This window comes from Triticum aestivum, chromosome 7B, assembly GCF_018294505.1.
Source record: "Triticum aestivum cultivar Chinese Spring chromosome 7B, IWGSC CS RefSeq v2.1, whole genome shotgun sequence".
In the NCBI taxonomy this organism is placed as follows: domain Eukaryota; kingdom Viridiplantae; phylum Streptophyta; class Magnoliopsida; order Poales; family Poaceae; genus Triticum; species Triticum aestivum.
In genome coordinates, this window is record NC_057813.1 from 85,292,119 (window position 1) to 85,308,039 (window position 15,921).

The following is a 15,921-nucleotide window of genomic DNA, read 5'->3' on the forward strand; positions in this document are numbered from 1 at the left end:
ACTGCTTTTAGTAAATCATGTGTGCACTGCATTGATCAGGGTTATGTACTGCATGTGCACGCATTTCGTACTGCATGTACAGTTCTCATTTTTTGTTTCCGTGTTTTTGCTTTTATGTAATCTTTTTTTCAATGTATGGGACTGCACTGCTTAGCAAATTTCAATTGTGTTGCATTGATTTTGGTTCTGTACTGCACGTTCATATACTTCTGCACTGCATTTATTATTTCCGTGTTCGCGTTTTTCTTCATCGATGTGTTCTATGTCGTGTATTTATTCATCTACGTAATGCGGAACTGGATTGCTATGGCGTACTGCATCGCGTAACAAAATGCACTGCATTTGTCTAGTGCTGCGTACTGCATCTGTTTTTTGCATGTGCTCACTGCACTGTACGAGAGGTGTAGGGGAAGAGGGCGGGAGGTGTAATGCATTTGTTTTTTTGTGTGGCACTTATTTGAAGGTAGACTTTTTTCCGGATGCGTTTTCTTAACATGCGTGTTTGTTTTTGATTTTAACATTTTTTATGAATTGTATGTATTTTATTTTGTTTTACCGTTTGAACTTCATGATTCTTCACAGGGAACTGCATCATGTGCGTTTTGATTATTTTTTAGTAATATGTGCGTTTTGATGTAGTCCGACTTATTTTATCCGGGCCGTTTTTGGGCCGGCCCATTTTTTGTGACCCTTTTGCGACACGCGGGCGTCCAATGTATCCCTTCCAGGCTATTCTACCGCTCCGCTGACAAGGAGGGAGACTGAGAACAATCCCCTCTCCTCTCTTGCAGTTTCTCCCGAGGCATCTCTCCCTCGAGCAAAACTGCCGTCGCCTGCAGCAACCGTCGTCACCCGAGGAACCACCGCCATCAAGAGGTCCTTATTCCTGCATTCCGCATCGCCGTTCGCTCCGCGAGCCCTTGCCGCTGCGCTCCCGCAGCCCTTTCCTGTCTGTTCTCGTCACCGCCCCCCTCCCCCTCCCCTCCGCCATCACCGCACCCTTTTTTGTGGTACGTTCCGCTTGCCCTCGATCTTGATCGTCCCCACGTCTTGTTTAGTGATTCTCGTTGTTGTTGTTGCTCTTTTTGCTTGTGTAATTTTTTCGTAGGCAGCCGGTTTTATCTCGTTTTGAAGTCGACAGTCGTGTGTAGAAATGTGGATCTTGGGTTTCATGAGATTTTCGCCAATTTTGTTGCTTATGTCTGTCACTTCATCCTTGTGCTGCAGGCAAACACCATGTCTTCGCCAAGCAGAGTGGGAGGAGGAGTTCAGGGTATGTGGAGTTCTTATTTTAGGCTCTGTTTATTTTGTTTAATGTTTATCTAGTTTCCTAATTCATCTTGCATATTGGTTTATGCTCTATTAGTTGTCAGCGTTCGTTTGTATTATTTTGTCATGTGATGTTTTGTAATTTTTGTTTTCTGGTTCTTTTTGAATCAAGTAGGTGATTGCAGTGCTCATAATGATACACCAATTGACTCTCGTTGCCCTGGTGGTAAGGATCATGGTGTCGAGGGAGGACATCAAGTGAATTCGCTGGTTGAATCTTCTCCCATAAGTGTGGCCGCTCCTTCTGGTATGTGATTGATTTGTTTATTTTTGTGTATGCTGGTTGCCTGATGTTATACAAATTTGTGTTGCATTCTTTTGTGTAGTCCGACATTTTGTTGGGAACGACCGTGAAGTTAGTGTATGCAGCACTGCATTTATTTGTATATGTGAACTCCACTATATGTATGTGTGAACTGCATCGTTGTTTTATTCATGTTTTTTGTACAATGTATTAATTTTTATTTTGAGCTTATGGTTGGAGCACTGCATTTATATGTCTAACTGTACTGCATTTGTTCTTTTTGTGCACTTTTTAACGAGCATAGTCAAACTTCATTTTGGCGCAGTGTCTGTTTTCCATGCTGGGGCGCCTGGGTTTGAGGAGGTTACTCAATTGATTAACCATTATTTTCCTGAGGGTAATGTTGGTGTGAGCTTTGATCAGAGACATCCCGTCTTGTCTAAACACAATCGCAGTTTGTTGATGGTACAATGGAAGTTACACAGGATTCGATGGTCTCAGAACAACTTCGTCAATATGAGTTGAAGCAAAGCAAGAAGAAGTTGAGGTTTGAAATTGAGTCAAAAGAGTTTGCGGAGAAGGAGAAGCAGAGAAGAGCTGCAGATGGTGTCAAGGGTGGCAAATTTGACAAGGTGAAGCAGCCTTCTTTGCAGAAGAAGAGGCTGAGTACTATTGCTGAGGAAGGTGGTACACCTCGGTGGAGTCCACGTGTTGCTGTAATGAAGAAGAATCTTGGCAAGAGAACTGCTGAAGCTGGTGAAAATGATGATCATCACCGCAAGCGACTACATGTCACTGAAGGTCCCAACTCTGATGATGACGACTTTGTGCTTGCTGATTATGTGAAGGGTGTTCACCTTTGTAGACGCAAAGACTATGGTTCATCTAAGAGTCTACCCAAGCGTGCCCGTGATGATGTCGATGAAGATGTTGGTGGTGACTCTGGCGAGGAGGTGGATGCTGCTCCAAAGGTTTGTTGAAGTGCACTGCATTTGTTTCCTTCATTGTCATTCTTTCTGTGTTTTCCATGTCTCTTTTTTTATGACTGGTCTTCTAATGTGGATTGCATTTCCCTTTACACAGAGGAAGAAGCCTAGTAAGAGCAATGCAAGTGAAGATGATGCTGAGGGAGATGATTCTGGATTTAACAAGACCGTACGGTTGTCGCTTCCAACTGTTTGCAAGGTTGCTTCTTTGTTGAAAGAGGCACATTGTAGTCGTGTTAGGGATGCTGGATTTGGTGTTGTCTTTGATCTGTCAGTAAAGAAAAATGTGTCGCGCATTCTTATGTGCTATCTGATGGGAGTGATTGGCCCTGCCACCATGGTGATGGACTTTGGGAATGGCAGGGTTCTTCGAATCAATCGTGGTGCAGTTCATCACATTTTTGATTTACCTATGGGTCGTCACACTGCACCCATGACTGCTTCCAGTGGTCATGATGAATCGTTGACTGCCCTCAAGGATGAGCTTGGCTTTGACTGTTCAAAGAGTATAGGTGTCAAGGACTTGCTTGAGAAGTTGAAGGTGTTGATGGAGGAAGATGATTATGTGACTGTTGACCTTGCTGTGAAGGTGTTCTTCCTGATACTTTACCAGAATTTGCTGTGCCCTGGGCCTGCAGTTCGTTTGGGTAGAGTTGTTGCAATGGTAGAGAACATGGATTATGTGGCTATGGCTCAGATGGACGTTTGTCAGCTTGTTGTCGATGAGTTGCAGGCAGCTGTGGTGAGGTGGCAAACAGAAGGCAACAAGCAGAATTGTGTAGAGGGTTGTGCCATTGTCCCCCTGATTATGTATCTTGACTGCTTGAAGCTTCGCAAATTTTCAGTCATGCTCACGTTTACGCCACGTGCGTCATACCTGATGACCAAGGACCTGATGAAGTTGTACAATGAGGATGTCCTTGTGAAGGGAAAGATTTACTTGGAAAGTTACAAATTTGGGAGGCTGCCGGTTAGTGCATCTGATTTTTTAATATCAGATTTTTTTTAAAAATGTGCAGCCATTATAAATGTGAAATTTTCTAGTACTCACATATGTACTTTTCTTTGTCTGTTTGTCTTTTTTGCAGTGGAAGGCGTCAAGTGATATTGTGTACAACCGTCCTGTTGCAGTTGTACACGGCAGCTCTGATGCGGGGCCTAGCACTCATGCTAGGTTTTATGAGCCTATTTGTAGCTAGCTTCCTACCTGTGATGATGAGGTGCCGCATACTCATGGTTTCATGTCTCGACAGATGTTTGATAATAGAAGCTCTTATAAACAGACATTTGTTGGCGGCAAAAAACACGAGGAGATTGATGAGCTTCTTTTGGTGGTTTTGAAGTTGACTGAAGATTTGCCAACCTCTGGTGACAGGTTGAGGACAGTTGCTAGTTTTTTCCCTATTGTCCATGGCCCACGAGATGAAGATATTGTTGCTGCTCACAATTTTGATTGTGGCGTGATTGAAAGCCTGAAGATTGCAGTGACGAATGTTCGGTCTTCGTATGCTCAATTGAGACATTCACAGGAAGAAAACTGCGGTTGGTATGAGAAGGATGTTGGGCATATTTTGGACGAAATGACCCGTCAGGACGCTGGCGTTGGCGCTGACAATGTATGTTCTAGGTTTTTTTGGCTTTGAACCTCTTTTTTGTGTATTATGTTGACTGCTCCTCACTATTTTTGTTTTTTTGTTATAGGCTGGAGTGGAATCCCCTGGTGTCGATGGAACTAGGGACGATGAAGTTGGTCAGGTACAAGTATTTCTGCCATGTCTGTTCTAGCATGCGTCCCTTTTTTTTGAACTTGCATTTGTTTGCTTCCCATTTTTATTGTTTTTTTGTGTACTTCACTGTTGTAAAGTGTGTACTGCTTGTGCATAGTTGAAGTTTTTTCTTTTTTGGTCGGTACCATCTTATTTTTTGTTTTTGGTTTGTTCTATGCCCGCAGACTGGTGTTGCTTCTTGTGACGTGCACAAAGAGACCTACGATGGCTCTGGAAAGGATGAGGTCTTGGCTGATGCATCGTCCCCTCTGGATGTTGTAGCTGATAAGGTATAGTTGTATCACTTGTTCTGTTAGTGGATTGTAATCTAATTTTTTGTTGTTTGTTATAAACATGATGTATGCTGTTATGTTCACTCATATTCATTTTCATTTACATATGTTAGCTGCAATAGTTTTACATGTGTGAGCTTCATTGTTTGACAGAAGTGAACTGTAGTTCTTTTCGCATGCGCGGTCCATGTTGTTTTACATACGTGAACTTCAGTATTTAACATAACTGAACTGCAGCATTTGACAAAGTGAACTGCAGTTCTTTTTTTACGTATATGTGGGTTGCAGTAGTAGTTCTTGTGACACACGTGTGTTGCAGTTGTTTTGCATATGTGTACTGTAGTTGTTCTGTGTATGTTGTCAGCAGTCTTTGACATAAGTGTGATGTGTGTTGTTAATTATCCCCACACTCATTTTTGTGTTACTATGTGTTTTTAAACTTTCCAGAGGTTGGAGAAGAAAACGTGGAAGTTCACGTTGATCTAAATTAGGGCAGTTGTGTTGTTGATGGCGGTGGCAGTGTTGATGCTTCTGCATCGGTTGTCGTTGACTGTGCAGATCCTCCTGTAGCTCAAGGATCCCATGATGCTGTTCCCACTAGTCGGCATGAAGATTCTGATGTTGGCATTGAAAAGCCACTGGAGAATGTCGGCCCTGCTGTTAGTGTTGTTGCTTCCCCTGTTTGTCTGGTGTCCAACAATGTTCCGGAAGTATCAAGAGTGGAGCCTCATGTAGCTGCAGTATCTAAGGACGTTGCCATTGACCAGACTGTTGTAAATCCAGATAATGCTGATGTTGCTGCAGAAGGGCAGTCCAGTGAGGTTGTGGTGGATTCATCGCGACCTATCCAAGAAAATATTTTGCTCAGCTCTGAAGAACAACAGCCTGAAGACTCTGACACTGAAGGCAAAAGTTTTCTTTTGAACAGTGCAGTTGAAGTTTTTCTCATTCATTTTGTTTAATTACTATGATATCTGTATTAGATGTTTAATGATAAGTGAAACTGGATTTTTTGTCTATGATTTTCAAAATAGGTAGCAGAATTTCCTTATCTTAATATTTAAACTGCATTCTTTCGATAAGTGAACTTCATCTTTTCTATTATAGATGACGAACTTCCTGTTGTGACACCGTCGAGCATTGATCCAGCTCTTCTGAAAAGATACAATGAGTTGTACGCTGCTGTTACGAGGGCTCAGAAGGACTAGAAGAAGAAGTATGGTTTTTTAGAAATTGTTTTGTTCATATGTATTTTATAATTTTGGTATCTTATGTTTCAGTTTTTCATGAAAAATTCAGGGACATGATTGCTTTTAAAACTAAGATGGGTGATATTAGCATTGGCGAAGTTGGTCAATCCTTTTGGGATAAAGGAATCCTCACTACAAGGCTTGTAGATCTTGGGGTTTCTTTGCTGGTAGATAAGTTTAAGGGATCTCCGACAATGGTTTCCCCGTACCATATTTGTGTAAGAATGCAGAAATTTTTGTTTTATTTTTTGATTTTCTTTTCTGATTTCGTGCGACAACCTGTTTTGCTTGAGCACTATTTGATTTTTGTTTTTGTTTCGGCAGACAAATATTTGGAATGGTGGTACTGTAGGGAGGAGTGTTAAAATGATGTTCTCCTCAAAAGCCAAGGAGCATGTTGATAAAAAGGATATGGTGAGAAACATTTTTATGTGTTGAAAACTATATTTTGTGTGTTTGTTTTTATAGTGTTCTGTTTTTTCTTCTTATAATAATTTTATTTATTTATTCATGCTTCCAACAAGTCCTTTTTGCAACTTCTGATCCGCCAGATACGAGGGATGGTGTTGGTCATTATTGTGTAGTTGCGTTAAATGTGAAAGAAAGGCGGTTTGAATTTCTTGACTCGTTCAACAAACCTGGCAGCCCTGATGCGGTCAGGGTTTTTAGGAGGATGGTTAAAAATATCAAGCATGCATGGAAAGAAGGAAGCTCAAGTTCTGATGAGCCGCTAAATCCTCCTACACTTGATGGATTTGTGTTGAAACATGGCATTGTCCCAATGCAGCCAAATGGGTGTGTTCTGTACAGCCCTTCTCCAGCATACTGGTCAAGTTTTTTTTACTTCATTTTGTGAAACTGATGTTTTTTATTCTTTTATTACAGGCATGATTGTGGATTCTATATGTTTCAATTCTTGCAGACCTGTGATGGTGTTTGAGTTGCTCAGTTTGGGGTGGAGCACATTTACTACATCATAAAGGCCATGCTCTATAGCTAGCTCACATCGAGGAAGTGTTGCCTTGATTTAACATCACTTCTAATTTTTGCAGATAAAGGTTGTTTTAGTGAACTTCTTTATCCTCCCTTGATTTAACATCACTTCTTATGGTCAAGTGAGCTGCATTTTTCTTTATATCGACTACATTGTTCTTTATATGTGGGCTGCATTGTTCTTTATATGTGGGTTGTATTGTTGGAGAGAAGTGTGGACTGCATTGCTGTAGACAAGTGTGCTGCATTTAATGTAGACTAGTGTGCTGCAATGTTGTAGACAAGTGGGCTGCATTGCTGTATACAAGTGGACTGCGTTGTTGTAGACAAGTGGGCTGCATTGCTGTAGAGAAATGGACTGCATTGCCATAGAGAAATGGCCTGCAATGCTGTAAACAAGTGGGCTGCATTGCTGTATACAAGTGGACTGCATTCTATTTTTCTGTATACATGTTTTTTGGTTTTTGTATTTTGTGTTGAGTGCTTCCATGTTTTTTCTACACGTTTTTAGGTTTTGATGGGGGGCTTCATGACGGTTGTACGTCACTGTTTGAGTCCCAGGGTTCTGAGGTGGTTATGGAGGATTGTGTCATTGAAATCTCTCCAGATAATTCTGGTTCTTTGGCTGGAGATGGTTTGAACACAAATGTGGCGTCTGGACCTGATGGTGGAAGTGTCTCTCGACCTAGCTCTCCACATGATGTATATGATGTTGATGATGATGATGTTGTTACGCCGTGTCCATGCATCACTAGGACTAGGAGTGCAGCAATTAATCGTCCTCCTGTGGATGAGGTTGAAGTATTTTCGAACAAGAGGGCAGGTGAGAGGGCTTTTAAGTTGAGATGCTCTATAGAGAAATTGAAGCCTCCGAGGTTCAAATATATTGATGAGGCGAGGAAAATAAAGGATCTTGTTCTCAGCAAAGATTTTGTAACCAAATACCACGAGTAAGTTTTATTTCTGTGCCCTTCATCCTTTTTGTATGTTTTAATTTTAATTTTAATTTTATTGATCCCATCTGTGTATGTTTACTGTAGGAACGTGTTCTTTATGGTCAATAATCCTTTTGGTGATGTCGATACTTACAATGTCAACTATATCTATGATACATTTGGCAAAGGAGCTTTAATGGATTCATATCTCATGGATTTTGTCATCAAGTACTGGAAGCAAGACCCTGAATTGGGTTTAGCTTATCAATCCGGTGAACGTGTGCTACTTTCACCTTTATTTATCACGGTAAACGTTTGTTGTCATTCTTTCCTATTGTACTGGCTTTTTCATGTCCATGCCTGTTTGCATTGTTTATTCTTTTTATTCATGTCCTTTTTTTGTTCTTTTTTTTGTGCAGTACGTTCTTCAAATGGAAACCTTTGTGGCAAGAGATAATGACGGAAACCCTGTCTTGCCAGTTGTGCATAGCTCGTTTGTTTTAGAAGATGCAGTTAAGCAGTTCAAGGTTTTTGTGAGCGACGGCGTAAACCTGTTGGATGCAAAACTGGTAAGTTCATTGTTTTCCGTCATTTATTTTCCTGGTTTGTTGCATTTCTTTTTATAGTTATTTTTGGAACAGTGGTTCTGATGCTACGTGTCGAAAGAACTTTTCATTTCATTTTTGTTTTTTTATGTGAACAGATTATGATGCCGCGATCCAAGGATGGTCATTATTCCTTATACACGATGAACCAGCATCGCCAGACGCTTGATATCCTTGACATTAGGAAGTACACTGGCCATCCTGATGTCACGACAAGGTGGCGCGGGACTGACTACCACGCAGATTGCACTGAAGTGGTATGTCATTTTTTTCTTGCCAAGCGTAAAGCTTTTTTGTGTTTCTCCTACTGCATTTTTTTCATAAACTGCACATGCAAATTTTAGCACACATAGAACCACATTTGTTTATGTAGTGCACTGCAACATATGCGCGACAAAACTGCATTTTCTCACACCCCCATAATCTGTGTAAAAAAGGGTAATATGAAATGACCCCACGTGCACTTAAAAGAGGGACTGTCTAGACGTTTGAGAACAACTTTTGTATTTTTTTGGTTTGTCTGAATATCAACTTTGGTCCGTGATGTGTGTTATTTTTACCTTGTGCTTCCTTTTTTTGACAGATGAGGAGGATGACTCAGGTGCTGAAGGCGATTTATGGCGAAAAAATGTATAAATCGAAGAACCACCCTAACTGGGTTAAATTGGCAGAGAAGCCCTCTTACCCGATCGTGACAGCGCAGGGAGCAAATGAGTGCGGAATCTATGTTCTAAGGATGACGCAGTTGTATGACGGCCAACGTCTAGTCGAGAAAATTTTGAAATCCGACGTAACACCTTCTCTGTTTTCTTCTTTTTCTTGTTACTTTTTTTATTATTTTAATTTTTTCACTTTTTTGTTCTTTATGATAACCTTTTTTTTAATCACTGGTCTGCATTTTTTTAATTTTCTTCTTGCTATCGAAGATTGGAAGGCGGAGTACATGTTCCAGCTGCTGTTCAATCCTTCGAACACATTGTATTATGAAGACATGCCACTTGAGCTACGTGATCTGATTGCGGACCTCGGGCTCACTTCCCTGTCGCAATCGCAGACGCAGTAACAGTCATTTGGGCACTATTTTTTACTGGGGCAAAAGCCTGTGCGTGGACAAGAACTAGGGTTGATGTTGTGTATGTGTGTGCTGACTAAGGTAGATAATGTGTGAAAAAGACTTTTTTTGTCGTTGTGTTTTTTCTTGTTCTTTTTGCAGCAGTGTATGTGGATGAATTTGTATGTGGACGAATTTGTATGTGTATGTGTATTTTATATAAATAACTCATACAGTATATATAAGTGTATATTTTTATTTTGTCGACGACCACGTTCTGTGTGAACTGGCATTTGTCACGCTTATATGTATCGTATTTGTTCCATAAACTGTATTGCATTTGATGCCGAACTTCTTTGTCCAACAAAAAGCACTGTATTTTTTTGTCTACAAGTTCAGCGCTGCACCTGTGTGTATGCCGAAACTGAATTGCTTTATGATACTGCACTACCTTTTTCCTCAACAAAACGCACTACTTTTGCCTAAAGTTACGTTTCGCAGTTGGTTTTTTTATTGTTTGTACGGTAAGGTAGATGGGGTGGCCCCACCAATTTTTTTAGTTGTCTATAGATTTGTATTGCTTCTGTACGCATTGCGCGCATTAGCGTGAGGCCGAGCAAGGGGTGGAGAGGGGGGGTCGTGACCCCCCCTCCCCATCCCCCTGCAAGGCCGAGCCGGAGCAGGCGGCGATGCGGCATGCTGCGGCGCCACATGCGTAGGCGAGTCCATCACACCCCGTCGCTCCCCTGTCTATCTTAGGGGTGTGGCTCTAGGGTTGTGTCGTGGAATTGTCACGTCAGATGTCCTCGTGAAAGGACTTAGTTGTGGAGCCATCGCAACTAGGAAGCTTGAAGGGGTTAAACGGGACAAAGGACACAAGAGGGTTTATACTAGTTCGGCCCCTTATGGTGAAGGTAAGGCCTACGTCTAGTTGGGTTGGTATTGATGTTTCGATGACCAGGGAGCGAGATACGCTATGCCTGGCTCTCGATGAGTTGCTTCTTGCCCTCAGCTGCCAGCGGGTCGTCCCCTTATATACACGGGTCGACGCCCTGCGGCTTACAGAGTCCCGGCCGGCTCATAAACAATGTCCGGCTCGGTGACTAGTTAAGCCTACCTTATGATACAAGTAATATTATTACAGGGGGTTACTACAACAGGCCTTAAGTCGCCTATGGGCCTTAAGCTCTCTATGAACCGCTATCTTCATACTTCGTCTTGGGCTTCTCTCTGTGAGTCCTCTTTGTGTAACCCGGCCCCTCCTGGGCGGCTTACACAAATAGTTATATCCCCAACATTAGGCCCCAGATTGATTTGAACCGGTTCATGTCAATCTTAAAATACCTTATGAACCGCCCTGCAGTCTTTTATCTTGCGTGAAGGATTTTAACCCGTTGTGACGTCATCATCTAACTCTGGGTTAAATCTCTGTGACGTCATCTTCATTAAAGCTTTATTCTTTATGCCATCACATCTTCAACGGATCTTTGTCTTTATTGACCATCCCGAGAATCGAGGCGCCAGAGCCGCTGGATAATGAATGGTATCTCCTTGTTTTTCGCGCCCTCTCGGTCAGCCTTTCCTTATAAGTAGAGCGACCTAGGTCTTTCCCCTCAGTTAGCTTCTTCTTCTCGCCTCCTCCCGAGCTCTGCCGCCGCCATCGTCGAACCTCTCGTCTTCACCGACTCAGGCCGCTGCATCGACCTGATTCTGACTAGAGATTGACGGCGACCCTCCGCGGCACATCTGCATCTGTGAGTTCTTCGCATTCCCTTTCTCAGATCTGCATTAGGTCATTGCTGAGTTCGTCGGTGTTCATCATGGTCTGACACCAAACCCTCGCTAGTTCCTTCCAATGCTCTGTTTAGATCGTCAGAACCACGTAGAACTGCTGCGGTGCTTGTCTGTGTTGATCTTGCATGAAAATAGATCTCATTTCCCTTGTTCAGAAATCCTCTTCGAACGCATGAACTTCCCTGCCCTATTTTAGGTCTAGAAAATTTCTCTTTCAGAGCAATATCTTGATCCAGAATAATAACTGTTATCTGCGAAACTTGTTTTTATCACCCGGAACACCTCTTCTGGTAAACACCCTGAAACACAACTGTCGAGGCGTCCGGATTAAATATATGACGCAGAACTTTAATTGTTCCTCATAACCCGAATTTTTTTTGAATTACACTTTGATACTTGTAGCGGCTTAAATATTGTTGCACAGTCATCCTTATGTCATTAGGCCCCTCATTAAGCCGCCACTTTAATCAAGATTTTCCTCCCGGGTTAAAATTGAACCGGATCTTCTTGTTTTCCATAGGCCAATTGCTGTGATGGCTCCTAAGGCTACCAAGGCCCCTGTAACTTGCAATTGGGTTCCATCCACAATGACCAATAGCAAACTAGCTGAGTTTGTAAAGTCTGGGCATCTACCAAAAAAGGACGTCATGTCGTACCGTGCCCCTGACCCGTCTGAAGAAAAGCCTTACCCCAAAGCAGGGGAAGTAATAATTTTTACGGATCATATGAGCCGTGGATTTGCTCCTCCCGGCTCAAAATTCTTCAGAGAGGTTTTAAATTTCTTTGACCTTAGACCTCAAGACATCGGACCCAATTCCGTGTCAAATATCTCCAATTTTCAAGTCTTCTGCGAGGTGTACCTGGGAGAGGAGACAAATCTGCTTTTGTTCAGGCAACTTTTTTCCATGAACCGGCAAAATGAACGTGCCAACGGGCCCAGTCTTGAGCTTGGCGGCATCTCAATCCAGCGACGGAGAGACTGTCTTTTCCCTTATGCTGAGCTGCCGAGTCACCCCAAATCTTGGAACCAGACGTGGCTCTACTGTCAGGACACTTCTCCGGCTGATGAAAAGCCTCTGCTCGGCTTTCGCGCCCTGCGCCTTGAATCTAACCATCAGTTACCCGACAAGCTGACAACACTTGAATGCGTGCCTCTCAATCCTACCATCAGGAAGATTAAAGCTCTCTTGGGAAATGGGTTAAACGGCATCGATCTGGTCCGAGTCTGGGTTACTTGGCGAATACTTCCATTAAGCTACCGTCCTGGCTTAATGTGCACTTATACTGGAGAAAAGACTGATCCGCAACGCCATAGCCCTGACGACTTACCAGATGACGTGGTGGATGCTACAACCCAATCACTGCTGAAGGAGGGCACCGTGACGAGCAATGCCTTCGGTTTACTTCCATTTTACAAGAATAACCCAGCCCCTGTAGTAAGTTATCAATCATAACAAATGTTTACATATATATGATACCTTTCTTGACACTCATGATTCCTTAACTTTTGCCATAGGCTGGTGATGACTTTTTGAAAGCCAAATATGACCATGAAGCTGCCAAACAAGCCAGGACAACCAAGAAAGCTGAAAGGAAAGCCGCCAAGGTAGGAACCTCAAAGAAAAAGATACCCAGCGCCTCCGACTTACTCAGATTGGAGGATAGCTCTTCGGATGAGGAAGAGGTAATCTTTAAATTTTCTTAAGTCCCTTACTATCACCTGTCTGACATTTTATCCCTTCAGGAGGATACGGGGAATAGCCGAGCAGCCACTGAAGAGGTAACTATAATCTCCTCCGACTCAGAGCCTTTGCCAAGGCAAAAGACCTGAAGGGTGACCCGGAAAGTAAGATTTTCACATGCACTTGCTTATCAAGATCCTCAATTTATTTTGAAGCAACAACAGCTTGAAAGCCGGAGGCAGACCCGGAACAACAAAGATGCAGAACTCTCCTCCGGCTTACCGGATGTAACCAGAAAGCGTCGGACCGAGGTTATCTCCGATTTATGCTCTGTCTTACCTTTAGCAGGCTTAATTTGTCAACCTCTCAATTCATCTGACTCCAACTATCAGGATACCTCTCCTTCTTTCGGCGAATCCATGCAGTCCAACATGCCGACTTTCAAAACTGCTCCTGGGTAATAGAAACTTATGCACTGTTTGCTTTACCTATGCTTGCATATTCATCCTTCTGCTTTTGCTAACAGCCTGCAGGTGAAGCCCAGCAAGAGGGCAAAGAAGAACAAGCCGCTCAAGACCCGGTAGTTACTGAACCGGCGTTTGACTCATCCATTCCTAACAACTCCACTCATCAGCCACCGCCTGAACCGGCTCTTGATATTCCGGTGTCAACCTCTAACCCGCCTACAGAAGACGTTGTCCACAATTTTGATAACCCGGAAATTCATAACCCAGTCAGGACAACTGATCCAGAAGTTGTGTTTCTGAAAAACCAATATGTTGAACCGGGCCAGCCTACTGCTCTTGCTCAGTGCACTGCTAAGGAGGAATTTGCCCAACGTCAGAAAGCTAAACAAGATATCACTGATTATGCTCACCTAAGCATTGGTGATATAGTCTCAGGTTATCTGAACCAAGTGCACAACAGCCGTGACCTGGAAATTGACATGGTGAAGCAAATACAACATAAATCTGAGGTATAACTTTAAATTTTCCTGAACCTTACTTATTGTACCAGCCCCCAAGTCTATCGCTTATGAATGAATATGCTATAGACTTAGAAATCTACTTACTGTTAGTTTGCCCGATTTAAAACGAATTTATTTAACCCGGTATAACATAAGGCTTTTTAAATTTGCAATACACATTAGCCCCCAAGTGCCAAGTATCCTTACTTGTAAGGTGCTTGAGACTTAATATGCCTGACCCGGCAGGATAAAGTTAAATTTTCTTTCAGCATACATTAGCCCCCAAGTGCCAAGTATCTTTACTTGTAAAGTTCTTGGGACTTGAATGTTTACCTTACTAGAATCCTTACCATTACCCGGTGTTTAATTGTAGGCTGCCATAAGTCAATTTGAATCAGAGCTCGCCGCCCTGAAGAGTCGTCTGGAAACTCAAGAGCTTGAGACGCAAAAAGCTAACTCCAAATTTGAATTTAGTGTCTCTGAAAATGAGAAATTAAAGAAGAATTTTGAGTCCGAAAGGAAAATTTGGGCTGCTGAAAAGGCTTCCCTGGTGACTCGGGCCGAAACAGCTGAAGCATCTCTTGCAGAAGCAACAACTGAGTTGTCAAACTTAACACAGGAAATATCCCAAATGGTCTCAGCCATCTTTGGTAAGTTATTGTGACATAGTTTTAACATGGCAACTGTACAATGACTATTGTAATAAATACTTCCGGCTTACTGTTATGCTTGTGCACATACAGGCTCCAGGAGTGTCAATCTGAGGCAGAACACACTGATCAAGCTTAAAGCAGTTTATACGTTAGTGGAACAGCTATACTCCGGGACACAACGTGCCCTGGCCGTTGTAGCTTTATCAACTCCACACCCCCGCCTTTTGCAAGATGTTTTGAAGAGCCTTGCCTTTCTACTTCAGCGGATTCAAGACTTAAGGCGTTCATCTTCAAGAGCCGGGGCCGTAGCCGCTTTGAGCCGGGCAAAAGCATGGCTCCCAGAACTAGACCCGGCAGACCACGCTCTTGGATATCTGGGTCTGAAGGAAGACGGCAATGCCTTTGATGATCATGACTTCCATGCTTGTGTCAAAGCCATACGCCCGGTGGCCACCCTTATTGGAAACGATACTGACCTCAGCAAGTATGCGTCGGCTTATGACAGTAACAACCGGAAAATCCCAAACGCTCCATATGATCAAATCAGCTTGATCCCTCCAATTCGTAAGCATACCTTTGCCCCTGAAGTGGACCCGGCCAGTTTAATAGATGATGAAGCTGAATTTGAAGCTTTGAGCGGCATTGATTGGGCTTCATCAACTTTCCAGGAAAAAACAACCGACGGAGAAGCGGCAAAGGATAACCCGGAGCCCTCAAGCCCGCCGAAGGAGTAAATCGCCGGGTGTTTGGCCAAAACAATGCTTCACCAATTCAGATTTAGGGAGTCTTGTAATAGTGTAAAAAGAACTGCTTAATGCTTGTCATGCCTTCGTGCATACACTTATTACTTAACGCTTTCCGTAAGTCGTCGTGATTGTATATTTCTGGCCCTTACTTCCTTGGCGTCTTAAATTTTGCTTGCCTTATCCTGCAATTCTTGAATGATCTTCCCGGCTCATATAATGTTCACCCGGTACTTAAATAACCTGGGGTGACGAATATTAAACCGGCAAGACAAAAAACACCTTGAAATGCTTTCCACAAGGTATCAGAATAACCAAAATACTTTTACAGGCCTCTGATTCGGATATGATCAGTAAACTGTTCCAAAGGGGTTAAGCTAAGATTCGGATACGATCATATAGCCCCTAGTGGCGTGGCGATGCCAATCAAGTGGGTATCGACAGCTATGTTCTCTTTGGTTCGAATACGACCTATGTTTGAACAGGAAGCCCCCAAGTGACCATAGGATTTGTTTAATGACGCTGATTCGTATACGATCCACGTCAGACCTAAAGGGGTTAATTTGTGATTCAAATATGATCAGGAAGCCCCCAAGTAGGCTTGGCAAGTATGCCGATCAAGTGGGTATC